General features: G+C 38.6%; 1 protein-coding gene across 3 annotated transcripts in view; it reads left to right on the plus strand.

The window, feature by feature from the left end:
* Dgki (diacylglycerol kinase iota) overlaps positions 1–13,972 on the plus strand; it is a 466,379-nt gene that overhangs the window by 374,406 nt on the left and 78,001 nt on the right. The gene's annotated exons all lie outside the window — the stretch shown is intronic.

A 13,972-nucleotide genomic window follows, 5' to 3' on the forward strand; every position in this document is an offset into this window, starting at 1 on the left:
ATCTATCTATCTATCTATCTATCTATCTATCTATCTATCTATCTATCTATCTATCTGACGGTGAAGTTATTATTCTGGTTATTTTGCGTTTTCATGTCTAGTTGTAGATATGCTCTCAGATATATAGGAAAACATACAAAAATGAAGTGCTTTTAGTTACATATGCCAGAGATCTCATCTCAACCAAGCTTAGCAGGGAAAGTGCATATTAGGTCACTGAAGCAAAACGTTTGCTCAAGAGGGGTTTTACATATCAGTCAGTTATGGCACATGTTCCATTTTTGTGCTGATCTTTCTGATTTGCCTTTTTTTTATATAAGAATTTCATCTCTGAGCTAGAGACTGCTGTGGTTCCAGGAGACTTCCCTCACACCTACAGGAAAAATGCCCTGCTTCCTATAGCACTGACCAAAGTTTTATAATACAGTGGGCTGCTATTATGCTTGTCTGCTGGATAGAATCAGATAGGACCACTGTCTGGCTCTTCACTGACCCTCATCAGGAGAACTCTCAGTTGTCCTTGGCCCACTTCTCATTGGGAGTGCAGTCTCTTTTATGCTCTCTGACCCTCCTGTGCTGCCCACATCTCTTTGTCCATCAATTTATCGACCCAGTTTCTCAGACATGATGTAGATTCAGTGCACAGTCATCTTGAGGATTGTGAGGGACCCCTTCTCTTAGAAACCATTGTCTTTTCCATGCCAGGAGGGCTGTGTGGGAGGCATAAATTTCCAACAATTTCTCCAAATACAAGCTCTGTAGATCCTTTTATGTCTCCATATGGCAGGGGACTTAAATGTTGACTGGGTTGCATAATGAGGATTCACCATGAAAAATGCATTTAATTGTGTGGCTACCACAGACTTAGACAAACTAAGATAGTATGGCATCAGTGACATTGAGAGATATAATAGAAAGAAGACCGTGAAATGTGTGGCCTGGGTAACAGTCTTTCCCCGTGAGCCCTGCTCTATACCTTCAGCCCACGCAATGCTTTAATCTTTAGAACACAGGACCGGGACGGCCTTGGTGCTTTTGTGTGTTTACATCTCGCACATGTCCTATTATCCCAGAATACTTAGTCACATCTGGATGTGACCGAAAGGAGAAGTCACTTAAGGTGACACTAAGATAGTGAACCACTCTACAACCTTTATATCAATATTTTAAAGGACAATTTACCAGCTTTTATAGGCTGGAGTTGGCAGCTAACAGTTGGTATCAAAAATTAGATTGAAGAAAATCTGTTGTTTTAACAAAGGTTTGTAATTTTTCCTCTCGGAAATTTGGAACTTTTACAATTTTGCTAAAATACTTTAAGCACAGATGCTAATTGGTTTTGTGAAACTTGTGGACTGATACACTATCTTGTCATAGAAATATTATCATTTTGGTGTATGAGTGTTTCACATGGGTCCTTTTAAACCATAATTTTTTTATGCCGCTTTGCATCCACATGGATTAGGAACTAAGTGACAGTCTAGAATAGGATAGGAATATTTCTCTAATTTACTATAAAGTAATAGCAACATAGAAACTATTAATGACTTTTTTCTAATATTTTTGTACTTTTTAATGAGTTGCAATCAAGTCAAACCTTGGTATCAACACTGTTATGTTGTAAATGTCACATTAAAAGCTTTTCTGCATTGAGCATAGAGAGTAAAAGGAATAGTGATCAAGGATGAGTATCAGAGCATCAGTACCAACCTTCCCCTTATGCTAAATGAAGAAACTGAGAGTTAGAAATCAGGGATCTTTGAGTAATAAAGATTTTTCTCAGGATCTTCTCCATAGCGTGTGCGTGTGTGTGTGTGTGTGTGTGTGTGTGTGTGTGTGTGTGTGTGTGTATGTGCATGTGAGAGACAGTCAGTGAGAGAGAGAGACACACACACATGGTGAGAGAATTTGTTAGAATTACTGTAGCGAAAAGAGAGGTTTCTCAAACAGCAACGGTAGGCAGGTAGAGGCAAGAAGCTGCAGGGGAAATAATTTTCTACATTTTACTAAGATTATTGATGAACCTGTAAGAATCCAAGAGGTTTGGTGAGCAATAATAAGTTGGAAATATGAATGGTAAAGCCCAAAGTCCCAGGCTCACAGATGAACAATATGCTGAATCCTGAGCCAATAAATGGTGCTTAGAACTGCAGGGTTGGAGGGTATCACTGGGACAAACTTAGACACTGAAGAGGCTATATTGCTATTCTGTATGTTCTCATCAGCCAAAAACAAAGCACAAGATGGGAAAATGACCAGTCATAAAGAGCCATGTAAACAGAGCCTAGTAGCAGGGTGCTGCTGGGTCAGCAGAAGGTGACATCTGACAGCCACACATAGACTGCTGGGAAGAGCAAGGAGCAGGGAGCGCTGACAGGTGCCCTTGAGCTGTGCACTGACTTCTGCATCTTTCCAAAGCACGGATAAAATACATGGATGTTGGATTCCACTCTTTTTTTTTTTTAATGTAGAACATGACAAAACCACTCAATTTTGTTTCCTGATACAGAAACTGTGATATCAGAATATCCAGACTGTATGTGTGGGGGTTGGTTAGGTAGGAGAATAGGCTTCAGGAAACAGAACTGCAAGGTGTCTTAAACACTCTCTAATGAGCTTCGTTAGATATGAGGGGGAGAATAAATAAACACCAGTATCTAGAACGACTTGGCAGATTCTTGTCAGCCCAAACATTGCTCTCTGGAGTTTTGGCTGACATTTTTTTTTTTTAAGTCAGGAAAACCAACAAAGAAACAAACAAAACCCCTCAAAGACGTGCATGTGCCCAAGGTGCCTTGTTAGTGAGCCACGTGGCAGCTCCTGCCAATTACATGTCTCCTTGCTTTCCTGTCTCTCTTTTACAGAGTGGCAGTGACCTGCCAGCAAAGCATGGGGCCTCCGAAATGGCAGCTCACATTCCCCTGACAAGGCAGCGTGGGCCACACTAACGTGTGCTGGCTGTTTATAGTCTGCTGAACGTTCCAGCACAAACATCTCTAATGCTGAAATACAAAGCCTCTTCACACTAATGGCATCTGGTGTAATTTATAACTGCCAAATACGCTGTGTGCAGATTCATATCTTCTTCAGATTGGCAAATAAACTGGAATTTATAAATAATTTAGACTTTATTTGATAAACAGTGCTTCCTGAGGCCATCTGTTATAAGATGACTCCTTCTTTTCTCTCTTAGAACTAATGTTCATTTTTGACCCAAGTCATGAAACAAAGAGGGAGTAGAGTGTTTTGATGTAAACTGAAACCAGTTTTCAAATTAGAACTAATTTATCTTAATCTAGAAAAAGGCAAAGCTCATGAAGGAACATTTTAAGTTGTGTTTATTTTCCTTTCATGTATTGTACGAGTGCCTGCATGTATGTATATATAGCGTGTGTGTGTGTGTGTGTGTGTGTGCGCTCCTCTTAAGAGTGGTTGTTTTAGTCACTGTCTTGATTCTTAACTAAGGACGAAGTTTGGTCTCAATATAATTCATTTAGCAATGACTGTAGATACCCCTTGGAATCTGCTGAGTGGAAGCCACTGAATATATATGAATACAATTCAGGAAAGTCTCCTATGGTAAAGTCAGTATCAATGTCAGTAGTCTAGAGCCCCAAAATCCCTGAGCCATCATGTTTTTGCTTGGTACTTGATGAGGTTCTGCGGCAGCTATGAAGTCTAGGTGAGGAAAGTTGAAGGAGAAAGAAAGAACCTGGAAAAAATACAGCTAGGAAGAATAAAATCAGCTATAACTATGGCCAGGTATATTAAAGAAATCCAAGTGAACTTAGGTCTTACTCCAAGTCTTAGCATTTCTCCAAGAAGGCCCTGTGGACAATTAAATACCATCAGCTTAACTTGAGAAATTCTAATGATCATCATAGCATTCAAAAGTAAGTTCAAAATGGATTTATCAAGAAATTCCTTTATCTAAGAGTCAATTAACTTAAGAAAAAAATTATGAAAATTTCAGAAAAATAAATGGGACTGGGAAATACCATATTAAGTAATATATATACATATATATATATAACATATTGTTGTATAATACATACTTTTATTAATTTATGCTAATATATCAAGCACTATTTTTTATACATTAATGTATATATTGCTTGGAGAGACAAATACTGTATGTTCTTGCGCCTATGTAGATCCTAGCTTCTACTCACTAAATACAGAGGTATCTGGGCAGGAGTAAACACGGGTAAAGGCCAGGAAACTAGAAATGGGCAAGGAAAGATAGTGAGGTAAACAATAGAACAAAGTGGAAGGGAGGAACACTGAGGCCAAAAGGGTAGGGTGGGAAATAGGGGAAGAGGGAGGTGAGAGGGAGAGGGGCCAGAGCACCCACTAAAATAAATATGCATGAAAAATATGTAAGTATAAATAAATGTTTACTTTTTAAGCTAATTAAAACAAAATTAAAATATTTTAGAAAGAAAAAGTGAATAGGGGTATCAGTGTATAGATGGTGGAGAGTAAAGGTAGATAAGAAGTGTGGATGGAAAATAGAAATTTAAGAGAAAGGTGATCATGGACTAGACCTTATGAAATGAAGCAATGACTCCCAGCTCAAATGACTTCTGTTTAGTTTTTATGAAAGAAGAATTTCATTCACATTGAAGGTATAGTTAAATGCTAGGTGCATATTGCCTAATTGGATAAGTTACTGGAGTGTGTAACAGGAATGCTGTGTGCATTTGTTATGCATAATTGAAGATAAATTAAGAGCAGCTTTTTCATGTGCTTGCCAAATAATCATTCAGAGAACTATGTAAATTTTATCTAATTAATGCTAGGTGGATTTCAGAAACACACGAACACATATGCATTTCTATAAACTTAAATTTTGCCTGAAAACTAATACCTAGCCCCTTGTAAGAATTTTCTCACCTCTATTTTTGCTTCAATCTAAGTCATTGTCCACATTGCGTTGGCAGATAACTCTAAATTCAACATTCTTGTTTGCAAGACACTTGGTGAGGTCATGATGAGGTATTTACCTGCTGGAAATACATTGCCCACAATGGTCATGAAAGTTGTATTAAACCAAGACTGTAGCTTATTCAGTTTTGTCCCTCTTCTGGCACCACTGTTTCTCATGTGTATTCTGATTATCTTGTCTGAGTAACAGAGAAGGATTTCACTCAGGGATTCCCATGAGGTCATCATTTACTAAGAACATCCACTAAAGAATGTTTCAGGACCATGGCTTAAATTATAAATTCCTCTTTCAACATGCTTTTCCCATTTGTATTTTAGTTTTTTTCCCCTCCAATATATGAATTTGATATCATCAAGGTCCATTTGATAGTTCCCTGGGCTTTCCCAAGTGAGCCATTTATGTTGTGCAACCTACCAAGGTTTATAATCTTGGCTTCTGTTAGTTTACGGAATGTACACAGAGCAAGAATTGTTCTTGGCTTCTAGTTCCCTCCCTTTTGTAGTCCTTAGGATAGCACTTTCCTGGCATGATGCCTTCCCAACCTTCTCCTTTATCTATATAGAGTTAAGCACATTAGATGGATACATAAACATACATATATAAGTTTATTAAAATGAATTTACACTCCTTGTGTACTAACTATGCATATTTCTGTCATAAAGCCTACTTTTCATAATAGTGTACCATTGCTGTTAAATCTTTCTAATAAATAAACTTCTAGCTCATTCTTTTTTATCATATATTTTCACACTGCATAAACATTTAGATGATAGAGAATTGTTGCATTGTTCTGTGAAAAACATTATGGCAAACATCAAGATGAACATATAACCAGATCACATGTTAGAAACTTGCTATGACTGCTTTTACTTGTATAGGTCGTAAGCATAATACAAGTACAATACTTATGCAGAACGTATAATGGTGGACAGAATTCTCTTTTTTAACAAATGGGATCAGTTTCTTGTCTCTGGGACTGTTTCCTCTGTGAGCCCATTGGTCATCATATTGTGTGGGACTGTCAAGGAGCAGGGTCCATGGAGTAGGAAGTGGGCAGGGAACTGCAGAATTGGAATGGGAAGGGTCTGCATTACCAGGAGTGATTTCTCTGACAAGAAGCAAGGAAGACAAAGGCGACTGTTAACAATGCTTAATCTTTTGTTTTGATGACGGTGTCCTTTGCTTTACAGAAGCTTTTCAGTTTCATGAGGTCCCATTTATTGATTGTTGCTCTTAGAGCCTGTGCTGTTGGTGTTCTGTTCAGGAAGTTGTCTCCTGTGCCAGTGAGTTCTAGGCTGTTCCCCAGTTTTTCTTCTAACAGATTTAGAGTATCTGGTTTTATGTTGAGGTCTTTGATCCACTTGGACTTTAGTTTTGTGCAGGGTGATAAATATGGATCTATTTTCATTTTTCTGCATGTAGACATCCAGTTGGACCAGCACCATTTGTTGAAGATGCTGTCTTTTTTCCATTGAATGGTTTTGGTTTCTTTGTCAAAAATCGAGTATTCATAGGTGTGTGGGTTTATTTCAGGGTCTTCTATTCAGTTCCATTGATCCTCCTTTCTGTTTTTATGCCAATACCATGCAGTTTTTATTACTATTGCTCTGTAGTACAGCTTGAGATCGGGGATAGAGATACCTCCAGATGATCTGTTGTTGTACAGGATCGTTTTGGAGATTCTGGGTTTTTTTGTTTCTCCATATGAAGTTGAGAATCTTTTTCAAGGTCTGTAAAGAATTGAGTTGGTATTTTGATGGGAATTGCATTGAATCTGTAGATTGCTTTTGGCAGGATGGCCATTTTCACAATGTTAATCCTACAAATCCATGAGCACGGGAGATCTTTCCATCTTCTGATATCTTCTTCGATTTCTTTCTTCAGAGACTTAAAGTTTTTCTCAAGCAGGTCTTTCACTTGCTTGGTTAGTGTCACCCAAAGGTACTTTATGTTATTAGTGGCTATTATGAAGGGTGTTGTTTCCCTAATTTCTTTCTCGGCCCTTTTGTCTTTGGTATACAGGAGGGGTTCTGATTTTTTTGAGTTGATTTTGTATCCTGCCACTTTGCTGAAAGTGTTTATCAGCTGGAAGAGTTCTCTGGTTGAATTTTTGGGGTCACTCATATATACTATCATATCATCTGCAAATAGTGACACTTTGACCTCTTCCTTTCTGATTTGTATCTGCTTGATCTCCTTTAGTTGTCTTATTGCTCTGGCTAGGACTTCAAGTACTATGTTGAAGAGGTATGGAGAGAGTGGGCAGCCTTGGACTGCCTACAGATTGGGAAAGAATCTTCACTAACCCTTTATCTGATAGACGACTAATATCCAGTATATACAAACAACTAAAGAAGCTGAAAAGCAGCAAGCCAATTAATCCAATTAAAAAATGGGGAACAGAGCTAAACAGAGAATTCTCGATAGAGGAATATCGAATGGCAGAGAAATACTTAAAGAAATGCTCAACCTCATTAGCCATCAGGGAAATGCAAATCAAAACGACCCTGAGATTTCATCTCACACCCATCAGAATGGCCAAGATGAAAAACTCAAGGGACAACACATGCTGGAGAGGTTGTGGAGAAAGGGGAACCCTCCTCCATTGCTGGTCGGAATGTAAACTCGTACAACCACTTTGGAAATCTATCTGGCGCTTTCTCAGACAATGAGGAATAGTGCTTCCTCAAGACCCAGCTATACCACTGCTAGGTATATACCCAAAGTTTGCTCAAGTACACAAAAGGGATACTTGTTCAACCATGTTTATAGCAGCTTTATTTGTAATAGCCAGAACCTGGAAACAACCCAGATGTCCATCAACGGAGGAATGGATACAGAAATTGTAGTATTTTTATACAATGGAATACTACTCAGCAATCAAAAAGGAGGATATCATGAAATTTGCAGGCAAATGGTGGGATCTAGAAAAGATCATTCTGAGTGAAATATCCCAGAAGGAGAAAGATAAACACAGCATATACTCACTTATATAGACCTATAAGATATGATAAACATAATGAAATCTATATACCTAAAAAAGATAATCAAGAGAGTGGACATGGAGTAAGATGACCAATCCTTATTTATAAAGACAGATGGGATGTGCATTGAACATATGACAGGAGTCTACTGAAGGCATCTGAAAGACTCTAACTAGCAGTGTTTTCAAAGCAGATACAAAGACTCATAACCAAACCTTCGGCAGAGTACAGGGAATCATATGAAAGAAGGGGAGTTAGTATGATGGGGAAAGGATAGGAGCTCCACAAGGACCTAATATATCTGGGCACAGGGTCTGAGACTGACATTCAACCAAGGACCATGTATGGATATAACCTAGAACCTCTGCTTGGATGTAGCCCGTGGCAGCTCAGTAACCAATTGGTTTCCCATAGTAAGGGGAACAAGGACTATTTCTAACAGGAACTCAATGGCTGGTTCTTTGTCCTCCCCACCCCCCAAGGGAAGAGCAGTCCTGTTAGGCCACAGAGGAGAACTTTGCAGCCAATCCTGAAGATACCTGATAAAACAGGATCAGATGAATGGGGAGGAGCCCCCCCCATCAGTGGACTTGGAAAGGGGCAGGGTGGAGATGAGGGAGGGAGGGTGGGATTGGGAGGGAATGAGGGAGCGGGATACAGCTGGGATACAGAGTTAATAAAATGTAACTGATAAGAAAAAAATAAAATTAAAAAAAAAGAAAAAAAAACAATGCTTAATCTTGGCAAAGCTTTGGGTATAGAAGGGAAGTCTTTATGTCCAACAGGATCATTTCAGATTTTTTTTTTTTTTGTATTCCAACTTTTTCTTATGCTGTTTAGGAAGTTCTCTTTCACATGTGCCATTTCCCAACTCCCCTTCAAAACCCCAAATAGCTCTAAACCCCCAAGAAGCTAAAAATTATTACAAGAGATTACAGACTCTCAGGGAAAAGAGGTCTATAGGCTCCATCACTCGGTAATTGGAGATCTCTAAGTAGTTTACTTAAATTATCAAAAGAATCGCTCTTTGCATACTTGAATTCTTCAAACCATGGTGCCTCATTTCTGGCTAGATCTTGCGTCTAAGGTTCAGAAAGAGTGGCAGTATGGATGGCAGGAGAGGCAGTAGGGATGAAATTATGAAGCCCTTCCTAATAACAAGGTGAATATCCTGTACATAAGCCTAAGGGGATGGCTCAAAACCTAGTCAATGAGATTTACCCATATTTCCAAATAAAATTTTTGAGCAGATAAATACATCCAGATATGTTTTGTGAGACTTAAAGATTCAAAGTGTGAATTTTGGTAATAACACATATTGCTGAGAGATCATTTTCCTCTTATAAAATATTAATTACATGGATCAATAACAACTCTGAATAGCCTCCATTTTATTTTATTTATAGCCATCAAAGAATATATATAACAGGTTTGTGGAAAATTAAAAGGAGAATAATCAGTTAAAAAAAAACTCACTGATAAAGAAAGAAAATGAAGAGATGCTACCAGCTACCAGCCTCTGAAATTCTCCAGAAATTGTTGGTTATTTTCTTGATAGCTGTCATTTCCCATTTTTTCAATGCTGGATAGTGGAGATGAGCCAGTGCAGGAGCTGTAGGTGGAAGAGAAGGAGATGGAGAAGGAAGAAGAATCGAAGGTAGAAAGTCAACAGACACCTGTTTTACTTGACGCCCTGTCAGCTCAGTATAAGTGGACCAGATGGTTCAGGATAGCGTCTGTTGGCTCAGTTCAGTCATTCATCTACACCAGAACTGTTTGAAATCTGCTGCTTTAGACCACAGACTTGAGCCACACATTTCGTACTGAGAAGGGAAAGACTTTATGAAATTTAAGCTAAGCCTTTTGTCTCACTCATAATTTATATCTGCTGACTCTCAATTCTTTTGGCAGCAGACTTAAAATCTTTTCCCCCCTCTATTTGTGGCTTTGTAGCAATATCCAGGATATAAGTTAAAACCATAGTTAAAATGGCCTTCCTTCTGGGAAGTAAATTAAAGCTTGGTATATTGTGTATACCAGAATTACCAAAGTAGATCCACACAGGAATGAGGAGAACATCAGGCTGGTTAATGGTCACCCTCTTGGAGATGGTATGCCACACTTCACTCTTTGTAGCCTTTGAATGACATGTCTTGTACTTTGCTGAACTTAATTAACAAACATTTTAAAAGCAGTCACCATATAAACATATCAAAACTATGTAACAACTGGCTCATCTGCTTAGCACAAGGGAAGTTTATTTTTGAGGAAATAGGTATCCCTTAAGCGGAATTATGAGTGACAGGGAAGAGAAACAGTCAACAGTGTTCTGAAAAGCATTGCTGTCATTGACAGGTAATATTTGCCTTGGAGATTAATGTCCCATTTTTAAAGAAATCATACAACTATGATAATGTAAAAATAATGGTAGAATTGTTGAGTAAGATGAGTCTTGCATGGAGATAACCTAAGACCCCTGCACAGATGTAGCCCATGGCAGTTCAGTATCCAAGTGGGTTCCATTGTAATAGGAACAGGGACTGTCTCTGACATGAACTGATTGGCCTGCTCTTTAATTACCTCCTCCTGAGGGGGAAGCAGCATTACCAGGCCACAGAAGAAGACAATGCAGCCACTCCTGATGAGACCTAATTGATTAGGATCAGAAGGAAGGAAAAGAAGACCTCCCCTATCAGTGTACTTGGGGAGGGGCATGCATGCAAAGAGTGGAAGAAGGGAGGGATTGGGATGGGAGGAGGGAGGGAACCACAGGGGGGAATACAATGTGAATAAAGTGTAATTAATAAAGAATTAAAAAAAGATGAGCCTTGCATGGACCAAACCAACAAATAGCATGTTTTCAGCCTTTTTTTTTTTGTATTTTATTTTTTCTTATCAGTTACATTTTATTAACTCTGTACCCCAGCCGTGTCCCGATCCCTCATTCCCTCCCAGTCCCTCCCTCCCTCCCTCCTCTCCACTGTGCCCCTTGCCAAGTCCACTGATAGGGGGGACTTCCTCCCCATTCATCTGATCCTGTTTTATCAGGTATCTTCAGGACTGGCTGCAAAGCTCTCCTCTGTGGCCTAACAGGACTGTTCCTCCCTTGGGGGGTGGGGAGGCCAAAGAGCCAGTCATTGAGTTCCTGTTAGAAATAGTCCTTGTTCCCCTCACTATGGGAAACCAATTGGTTACTGAGCTACCACAGGCTACATCTGAGCAGAGGTTCTAGGTTACATTCATTCATGGTCCTTGTTTGCATGTCAGTCTCAGAAAAGACCCTGTGCCCAGATATGTTTGGTCCTTGTGGAGCTCCTATCCTTTCCTCATCAGACTAACTCCCCTTCTTTCTTATGATTCCCTGTACTCTGCCAAAGGTTTGGTCATGAGTCTTTGCTTTGAAAACACTGCTAGTTAGAGTCTTTCCAATGCGCTCAGTAGACTCCTGTCATACGTTCAATGCACATCCCATCTGTCATTCTAAACGAGGATTGATCATCTTACCCCATGTCCACTCTCTTGATTATCTTTTTTAGGTGTACAGATTTCATTATGTTTTCAGCCTTTTTAAAATGCTATTCATCCTTCATGTCTACTCAGAGACTATTTTTTTTTTTTTGCTTTTTCTTGAATCTTTCTTCATCTTGAGTTCCACGTACTGATTCATCAATGTACATTCACAAGGTCTAGCTGACAATATACACAGTGTCCTATGAACTCCTCATGTGACTAAAGGTGAAATTGCCTTAGGTCTCATAATTTTATGTATTCTCTCAGGCATTGCTGGCTTTAGCTATTTGCAAGTACATATTATCATGGAACTACCAGCAAGTCAAGCATTTTATACATTTCCTGTATTACTCAATAAAACTTCAGGGTAAATACTAGAAAGCCACTGTGCAAACAAGGCATTTAGGGCACAAACAGATAAGATTTCTCCCCAAATACTCTTAGCTGTGGTTGATGGGATTATCCTGACCCACAAAGCTGGTATTCTGGAGACCAGGGTTCCTCTTTCCTGGCCTTGCTGCTTAACTGATGCTGGTTTGTAGATAGTCTCTTGCCTTTCTCTTCCTCCACATTCATCTCCCTATGGCAATTAAACACTCCCCAAAGATAGGAATGTGTTTTTGTTATATCAGTTCATGTGGTGGTGGTGATGATGATTATAGTGGTGGATTCATACATCTTTCCAAAGCAGACTTCTTCACAATAAATAATTTTTTATCATTAATTCAACTCAAGTGAATCCCTGTAACTAGGTCAGCCACCACTCCATAGCTTGTGCTAACCCTCCCCCTTGGTTGCTGAGATGTAGTCCTACCACCTATTCATTTTGTTACTACTTTTCAGTTTATAGGGTGTTCGTTTATTTATTTGTTCAGTCTGCTTTGAAACACTGAAACCTCATTTTTACACAATTCCAGGAAAGTTCCAAGTAGAACTTCCCATTAGTTAGATTGGCTAGCTTAGCTAGATATATGTTCCAGAATGCATAAGTCTCTACCCCTCAGTGCTGAAGTCAAGGGAACATACTACAATATTCAGCTTTTACCTGGTGCTGGAGATCTGAACTCGGGTCCTTGTGTTTTCATGGCAAGCACTTTAGCCATTGATTCCTCTCCTCAGCCCCCCACATGTACATTTTTTAAAAATAACTTTAGTTCAGTATATATCTATGTATATATAAATTACATTTCTTGGAATGTTAAGACCATGGCATAAGACCTCATTATGCTTATAGCTATTTTTTTTATGAATTCACTTAGAGAGAGTCCAAATCTATTTCAAAGAGGCATCCCAAAGAAGTTAGATATCTGTGGTTGTTTCTCTCACAGCCTCCAAAACTGCAGCCAAATCTTAATTCACCCAGAAAGTATCTTATTTTATTTTCAGTAAAATTGATTTCTTAACACAGATTCCTGTACTGTCATTAATGAAGTACTATTCAACTTCAGCTTTTAGACTGTGTGTTCTTCAATCTAAATCTTTCCTCCTTAAAAAAAATGACAATAATGGGGTCTGGAGAGACAGTTTAAGGTTAAAAGCACTAAGTTCAATTCCCAGCACCCATATAGCAGCTCACAACTGACTGTAACTTCAGACTCAAGGAATCTGATGCTCAGTCTTTATTGGCACTAGACATGCAGGCAAAACACTCATATGTTTAAAATCAGTACATACAATTAAAGATTTTTTTGACAATGTATAGAACTTAAGGCTGTAAAGAAAAATATTTTGGAAGGACTATATGGTGGAAACAAGCCAATGCCATTGACTCCTAGGATAGAAACTGACTCAACTTTCCACAGTGAAATAACAACAACTTTAGAATCATCTGCAACTTTGAAACCACAAGTCTTGCTTTTGACACTTTGGATATTTTAAGTTGTTTCTACTGACCCAGATATTCTTACTGTGTTGAATTTCTTTTCATGTAAACTTTGAATTATTTTAGCCTCTCAGGAATTTCAGATTATTCTAATGATCTGTAGAAAGAAGTATCCCCCTCTCCTGGGAAACACATGTGTACTTGAGCCTGCCAAATTAACACAAAATTTTCACTACTTACAGGAGTTCAGTGTGTGTGTGGAGAGAACACTGTATCCTCGTGTTCTGAAAATGGTAATCCAAGTATGTCCATGCTCTTTCGGTTGAGTGTTATTTACAGAAAACAGTATTAAGATTCAGAAAGCACCCGGGGTGTCTGAGCCAATTTATTCTTTGAGAAGATAGTTATATTTGCTTAATGTCTTTATTAGTTTTCACAGCTACCAATAAACATTTCAAATCATTTCAGATTTCTTGGCATATAGTCATATTTTTTTTCTTTTACCAAAACCTGCGAAGTGTTGACAGCATAACACATTTTATAAAAATACATTAAGGACTTTAAGTTTTTTTTCAGATCCAGATATCATGTGTCAAAATACAATTCTCAAAGCATTAAGCATAGTTCTCATGAACACGAACACTGAACAAATGCTAAGATTTCATTTAGCTCAGCTTGCAGCATGGTGACAAAGCCAGCTTGAGATCT

Source organism: Psammomys obesus, unplaced genomic scaffold (genome assembly GCF_907164565.1).
Source record: "Psammomys obesus unplaced genomic scaffold, mPsaObe1.curated_primary_1811, whole genome shotgun sequence".
NCBI lineage: Eukaryota > Metazoa > Chordata > Mammalia > Rodentia > Muridae > Psammomys > Psammomys obesus.